Consider the following 7,912-nt stretch of genomic DNA (forward strand, 5'->3'; position numbering starts at 1 on the left):
GCACGGCCTGCTGAAGGGAGATCCAGCCGATTGCGCGACGGGGACGGCCGGGGCTCTCCGGCTAGGGCGCGCGGCTGGCTGGCTGGCGAGGGAGCAGGTGGGGAGGAGGCAGGGGTCCTCACTCTCTTAGGAAACGCACCCGCGCGCCCGATTGCCACGAAGTCCGAAGGGTGCGTGTGTGGAATTAAAAAGCAAAAACGAGATACGGGCAGGGCAGGCAAAGAGTTTTCTGCAAGAGGATGGAGGGCAGGTTGAAGAGAAAATCACTCAGGATGAGACAGTCAAATCAGCCATGATAAAATGGGCTCAGGATATTGGGTATAACATCATGTTTGAGGACTGGGAAAGGTTATGGACCACCAGAATGAAATTCACGGCATGTAATGCCTTGAAGGAAAATATTATGAAAATGATTTATAGGTGGTACATGACCCCAGTCAAGCTTGCAAAAATATATCACCTGTCTGATAATAAATGTTGGAAATGTAAGGAGGCTGAAGGGACATTCTTTCACCTCTGGTGGACTTGTCCAAAAGTGAAGGCCTTCTGGGAAATGATCTATAATGAGTTAAAAAAGGTATTTAAGTATACCTTTCCCAAGAAACCAGAGGCCTTCCTCTTGGGCATTGTTGGCCAGAAAGTGTTAAAGAAGGATAGAACTTTCTTTATGTATGCAACTACAGCAGCAAGAATACTTATCGCAAAATATTGGAAGACACAAGATTTGCCCACACTGGAAGAGTGGCAGACGCAATTGATGGACTACATGGAACTGGCTGAAATGACTGGCAGAATCCGAGATTTGGGAGAAGAAACAACGGAAGAGGACTGGAAAAAATTTAAGGACTATTTACAAAAACAATATAAGTTGTATGAATGTTAAAAATTTACACGATTTGGAAACTATAGCTTCAGCAATTAGATTTGGGAAACAGGAAATTATATTTTAAGTAAGAAAAGGTCAAAATCTAAGGTATACTATGTTTAATTTAAGATATAAGTAACTGATGAAAAGTATGTTAAATTTAGAGGTATAGTATTTGAAAAGTACAAAATAAGGTACGAAACAAGGTAATAATTTGCTGATATCTTTATTATAAAGAATGCAGGGTAAGGGAGATGCGAGGAAGTCCAGTTAGTTATATAAAAAATGTGTTGAATGGTTGGTTTTCTTTTCTTCTTTTTCTTTTTCTTGTTCTTTTACTTTTTTCTTCAGTGTATGTTTCTAACTTTGTATTTGAAAACTTAATAAAATATTTATAAAAAAAAAAGAAGAGAAAATCCTTTCGCTTTTCTGGGGCGCAGGGAAGTCTCAGAGCCGGAGGTTGGGGAAGGGACCCCCTTTGCTCTGCCCTCTTCTCCCGTCTTAGATTCGCATGGGGGTCCCCGCCCGAGCTTGCCTGGCCACCGGGCCACACAAGGGCCGCGCTCTACGCGGCGCACCTTGCTAGCCGCGCAGCTGTCCTCCGCGGCTGCAGAGCGGCCCTGCGCCGGTGCCCAGCCCCTCTGGGCGCCCGCTGCGCTGCCAATGACAAGCGGGCGACGTCGCGGGCGGGGAAGGCGTCGCTTTCTTTCCCGATCCTGCATCCTCCCAGTCTTCCAGCCCTTTTTTGGGTTGGAAGCTCGTCTCGTTCGCCCTTCTCCTTTCTTCACCCTGCGCGCAATTTTCCTCCCTCGTCTCCCTCCCCATTTCTCCTTCCTTCCTTCCTTCCTTCCTTCCTTCCTTCCTTCCTTCCTTCCTTCCTTCCTTCCTTCCTTCCTTCCTTCCTTCCTGACTGACTGACTGACTGACTGACTGACTGACTGACTGACGGGCTCGGGCTCGGGCTCGGGCTCGGGCTCCGGGTCGGGCTCGGGCTCGGGCTCGGGCTCCGGGTCGGGCTCAGGCTCGGGCTCGGGCTCGGGCAGCCACAGCGTCGGCGGTGTTGGCGATCGGCGGCGCGGGGGGATGGCCCTCCCGGGGGAGCCGGCGCTGCTCAATGGGGTTGCCAAGGAGACAGGCCGGCCGCCCCCCTCCCCCGGCCCGGCGCCCCCCGCCGCGCCGGTGCCCGTTATCGAGCTGGTGCACGCCGGGCGCCCTATAAAAGCCGCAGACGCGCCCACCGCCGCCCGAGATTATTGGGGGGGCTGAGCCCCCCCAAACGAATTTTTGAGGGGGCTCGGGCCCCCTCAAGCCCCATTGAGTCGGCGCCTATGCGTATGACCCTTGTGCAGCGTGTGGCAACATCGGCAAGCTCAATACAAATAACAACAAATAATAATGTTGAAAATACAATGTATAGCTAGCCAATATGTATATGAATCCCCGCCAAGGAAAACATTTTGCAGAGCTGCTTGCGTCAGCTTTTCTACAAATCAGTTTCTCCGGGCAAATTGATGAGGTTACATAGCAGGAGCGAGAGCTGAAAGAAAAATCCATACTGAAGAATGAACAGCTACAAACAATAACGTTGTTCAAACATGTGTTTCTTGCTGAGCGTGGCTGACAATGATAATGGTGCTTTCTACAGACAAAGGAAGATTCTGTTCCTAGAGAAGAATCACCATTTAAATTACAGCACTTGCTTGACTTGATTTATTAACAGTTTAGGTTCCAGATCATTTTCGCGGTGGCGGGGGGACAAAATGATATCGGATTTTAAGGAGCTATGCCACTTAAGCTGAGAGGCAAATAGGAACATGTACCCAACTTGGGCAAGCAAAAGTTTAGATTTACTCTAAGCAAATATGTGAATTTGTAACATGACTGTTTGCTGAAGCACTACATTTCCTAGAGTACCTACCACAACCTGGATATTGTTTCAGGGACCCTGTGCCATCAAACGCAGTGAGGTGGGTAGCCAGTGAGGACCTTTTCAATAGTGAAACCTTGGATGTAGAATAGCCTTCTCAGAGAGGTTCCCCTGACTCCAACTTTCAGGCATTTTTGGTGCCTGGTAAAGACCTTTCTAGTCACCCAGGCCCTTTAAATACAGACAACCACCAATTTACAAGTCTCCAATTGACACACGAGTGTGCATGGTTACCGTGAACTAACCCTAAACCGTCTCTAAAAGGGCAGAATAGAGGGAGGGTGGATCACTTTATGATCCCCCACCAATGCATTCAGAGATCTGGGATGTAACCCCGAAGCAAAACGAGGATTGTCTGTACAGTGGTACCTTGGGTTAAGTACTTAATTCGTTCCGGAGGTCTGTACTTAACCTGAAACTGTTCTTAACCTGAAGCACCACTTTAGCTAATGGGGCCTCCTGCTGCTGCCGCACCGCTGGAGCACGATTTCTGTTCTCATCCTGAAGCAAAGTTCTTAACCTGAAGCACTATTTATGGGTTAGTGTAACCTGAAGTGTATGTAACCTGAAGCGTATGTAACCCGAGGTACCACTGTATATATAAACATCATTTTTCCAGAAAAACTGAACAAATTATACAAAGGAAATGGGGATTAAAGTTGATGGTCACCGCATAAAGCTTATTATTGCGTGTTACATTTGTCAGTCACTTAATACTAAAAAGGATCAAAACAACCAGCTAAAATACAGATAAAATAAATGAAAAACCAGAAAATTTAACACAATGTTCAGTACAAAATTCCTAAAATGTTTATCCAACAACACACTGAGAAAGTTAAGTTATATCCGTGTGCCCCCCCCCCCAAAAAAATATGAGCTTATATTTTGTGGGGGCGAGGGTTCATCTCAAGTGTTGTCCTTTCCTGTCTTAATTTATCAACCTAAAATTTCCTTCCACAATTAGCCATATGTATCCTGTGTTTGCCTATGCCAGGGGTCAGCAACGTTTACCTTGCCTGGGCTGGTTCACTCCAGCGGAGATCCCTAAGTGGGCCTGCAATTTCGTGCTTTCCGGCATCTGCGCATGCGCAGATACAATCTCCGGCACCGCGAAAGCGAGTCCCCACACAGTGCTGCGCTGGTGTGGTTGAACGACCACCGTGGGCCGCTTGTGGCCCACGGGCCTTAGGTTGCTGACTCCTGGCCTATGCATTTACCATAAAATAGTATTAAACATCTCAAAAATCATCTGCCCCAAGCTTTTTAGATATCTTACGTTTTACAGTCAAGGCATCCTAGTTTTACACTGGGATTTTAAATTAAATGTTAGTGTTTCTTGATTAATTTGCTATATAGAAATACATGTTTTTCCAAACAGATAATTCAATGATTTAGTACCATATTTAAAATGAGGGGGTGAATATTTACATAGGTGCATTTACCAAGTTCTCTCTTAGAAAGTATAAAAGAGATCCGAAGTAGATTGGTGTATTGTGTTTAAAAAAGAACTGTATGATGCTGCAGTAAGAACTAACAAAAAGACTACAATAATAGACGTTTTCAGAAAAGATTGTTGATAGCTGAGTTGAACATTATGGAACATGCTGTAAAGGTGGACGTTTGAATATCCATGGCTACAAAGGACTATAGCGATTACGGCACTTTATGCGGCCACTGTCGATGTAACTGCCTAGTAACAGATACCAAGATAAGATGTATCACGTGTTTGGCACTTCAACTACCTGGGTCAGATCCCCAGAGCAGTTTCTTACAAAACCACAATACGGTCTGAAGACACCAGAATGTCCCACCAACTCACTTGTGCATGCAGAAAATGAAACGTGGGAACAATTTATATACGTTTACTATTAGGTGCTGCTGAGACATGCCTAAATGTCTTCAAAGCAAATAACAGCGCAATCCTAACTATGCCTCCTCAGAAGTAAGTGCTACTGAATTCAGTGGGGCAGATTCCCAGGTAAGTGGGGTGAGGATTGTAGCCTAAAACAGAGAGTGTGAAATCAACTGAAAACTGATTTTGGCCTGGCGATCCTGATCTTTATCACCCTGCACCTCATGGGCCAACTTTGACAGGTGGGCAGAACCACCCACATGTCAATCAGCTGGTAGCAGGTGGGCAGTCCTAAAAGTTGCCCCATGGGGTGGAAGGAGATAGTCACCAAGCTGGACTGAACCCTGTGCATCAGGAAATTAAGGCTGCAACCTGATTAAAGGAGCACAAATAGATTAATCATCAGATTTCAGTCAAATAAGCTCTAGGTTAAATGTGCTTATCGTAAAACATTTTCTCCTATTCTTAACATTTGAATAAATATGATACTGAGTGAAAACACTTCATATAACATCCCTCTCCACACTGTGAAATCGGGTGTGCTTTGAAGTTGCCATAATCCCTTCTTTTTGTTCTCAGAAGCTGGTTATCAGAGGTATGCTGCCTCTGTAAATGGAGATTGTGTTTCTAACTATCAAGGCTAATAAAGATCACACAAAGATCCAGTTGGTATTGCATCCTCTTATCAAAAGTAGTCCACGAAATAAAATCTTCCCCTTGTCCCCCTATATGTACTCCAATAGCTGGTAATCACCAGCTGTAATACAACAGGAGCATTTTAGCAACCAGACCGATGTTTCTAAGAAGCCCTCATGGTTGACCTCCTGCGACTCCATTGTAGATACGAGTAATTCATCTGCAGGATAGAACAGAGCATCTCTTGTCAGGGTGAGCTGAGGGCAGCTGTCGGCAGGGGAAGCAGGAGCTGAGCAAGAGTTGAAGGAGGCAAGCCAGGGAGACAAAGAACAACTGAAACACACCCGAGTGTGATGCTATCAGGGCAGAACTTGGGGGCAGGTGCCTAGGGTCCTCCGGAACAAGAGGAATCCCAAAGGCAGCAGGACTGGCTTGCTGCATTTTGAAGGAAGTGAAGTAATGCAGATTGCCATCTAAAGAGGGGGTCTGGCTTTCAACTACACAGTATGCTACTGAAGAAGACTATACAGTGGTACCTCGGGTTACATACACTTCAGGTTACATACGCTTCAGGTTACAGACTCCGCTAACCCAGAAATAGTGCTTCAGGTTAAGAACTTTGCTTCAGGATGAGAACAGAAATCGTGCTCTGATGGCACGGCAGCAGCAGGAGGCCCCATTAGCTAAAGTGGTGCTTCAGGTTAAGAACAGTTTCAGGTTCCACTGTAAACTGAAATGTGTCTAGTACATTTTCTGAAATATATCTGTTGCAAACTATCTGCGTCTTCCAGATTTCAACGTTTTGGACAACCATACCTTTGTATTTCATTGCTGTGATGCAGTTAGCATTGGAAATATATATTCAGTCAGCACAGCTAGATATTTTATAATATATTTATGTGATATATGACACACTGTCTGCACTGCAGCGTTGTGAAGGCATGTAAGATTGCTTGGTTGTTGGTTATTTTATTGGCCGTTCGCCATTGACTTTTTTGGGGTAAATATTCAAAATCCTTTCATATATATGTGATAGAAATAGGTTTATTTAGATTTTGACTTTATTCTTTCGTTTGTATACTTATCCAGATATTTTTCCCCAAGAGGAAGAAATCACTTAAATGCACCTGCTCTTTTGGTGCTTTCGGGGCTTAAAAGAATACAAAACATGTAATCGTTATTCTAATTTATATCCTGCCTTTTTGCCTAACAGCTAAATCGACTTCAAATGTAATTCCCTTCTACAAACCATTAATCCAGAAATTCTCCATGAATGATAAATTGGCTGAGTCCCCAATAAAAAATGTGGTTTGCACCTACCGGGTAAGGGCAACCAGTGTTCATAGGTTAAGAGCAAATTTTCTCACTCTAGACAAATTTTGTAAAAGGGCTTGTTGATGAAGTTGTGGGAGCAGGTGTCAACACAGTGCTTAGCTGTGAATTGGGCTTCAGGAATTTATGATGTGGGCAAGTGTCATTTCTTCAAATTTCAAAGAAGATAAATGAGAATATTAAGCACTAACATTTATGAAATGCAAATCGTGGCAAAAGACACTAAAGCACTGCATGCGCTGAGCTATTTGCACAAGGCCAGTGTTTGAACAAGTTATTCAAACAACTCTGGGAGAAATGAAGCAGAGATAGGCCTATCAGATAAACATACGGAGCAAATAAATTGCCCTTCTATATTTTGTACCAGATGTTAGTATTGATAGCTTCTAAGACACACACACGCTCTTACTGACAAGCATCTCACAAATAATGTTGGAGTTCATTTGTCACAGCATCGTTATTATTACCTTAATGACAGTTGTCACTGATCAAAGCAGTAGGGACAATTCACCTACACTTTTCCTGCTAATCCTTTTCTTATTTATATTATTTATTTAAAAGCATTTCTAAACTGCCCTGTGACATTCTGTAGGGTGTGGTGCCATGCATAAAATACATCCAGATGATGGGGGGCAGGCCATCTTTCAGATAACTTGATCCCAAGCTGTTAAGAACTTTTATACGTAAGTAGCAAGACCTGGAATGTAGCCCAGTAGCTGATCAGTTCCCCTGAGGCATCCATATGTGTAATATGTGTCTGGCAGCATTCTGCACCAGCTGCAACTTCAGGTCTCAAGGGAAGCCCTGCAGTCCTAAGCTATTGCCCTGAACAATACAGCAGCTTATTATTAGAATTCCTTCAGAGACCCAAGTCTATTCCATTTTGTAGCAGTGACTTGGTGAGCCTCTTTATCTCTTTGAGGACTCAGCTCAATTGGCAAAGAAAAAAGTGTTTTATATGCATTGTATATGCAATATAAAAACAGTGACACCAGACGGCACCGTGGAGTCCCGTCTTTCCCTACCAGATTTCCCTGTATGAGTTTACAACTTCTTTGATATGTCTGGATCCAGCCCAAGAATCTTCATCAAAAGGTTCCTATGAGGCTTATTTATGCAATTTTAAACATCACCCAAAGTTTTGCAGGCATTTTACCCTCCCCACAGCATATCTCCACTGCCCTGATTTTTTATACTCATTTATTTTGGCCCTCTGTGTCTTAAGTTTGACTTTTCTCAGCTCTTTCCCCCCCCCCTGCCTTTAATACCCCCCTTATCCCTCTTTTAAGGGACACGGGTG

The sequence above is a fragment of the Podarcis bocagei genome, assembly GCF_964188305.1.
Source record: "Podarcis bocagei genome assembly, chromosome: 6".
NCBI classification, from domain to species: Eukaryota; Metazoa; Chordata; class Lepidosauria; order Squamata; family Lacertidae; genus Podarcis; species Podarcis bocagei.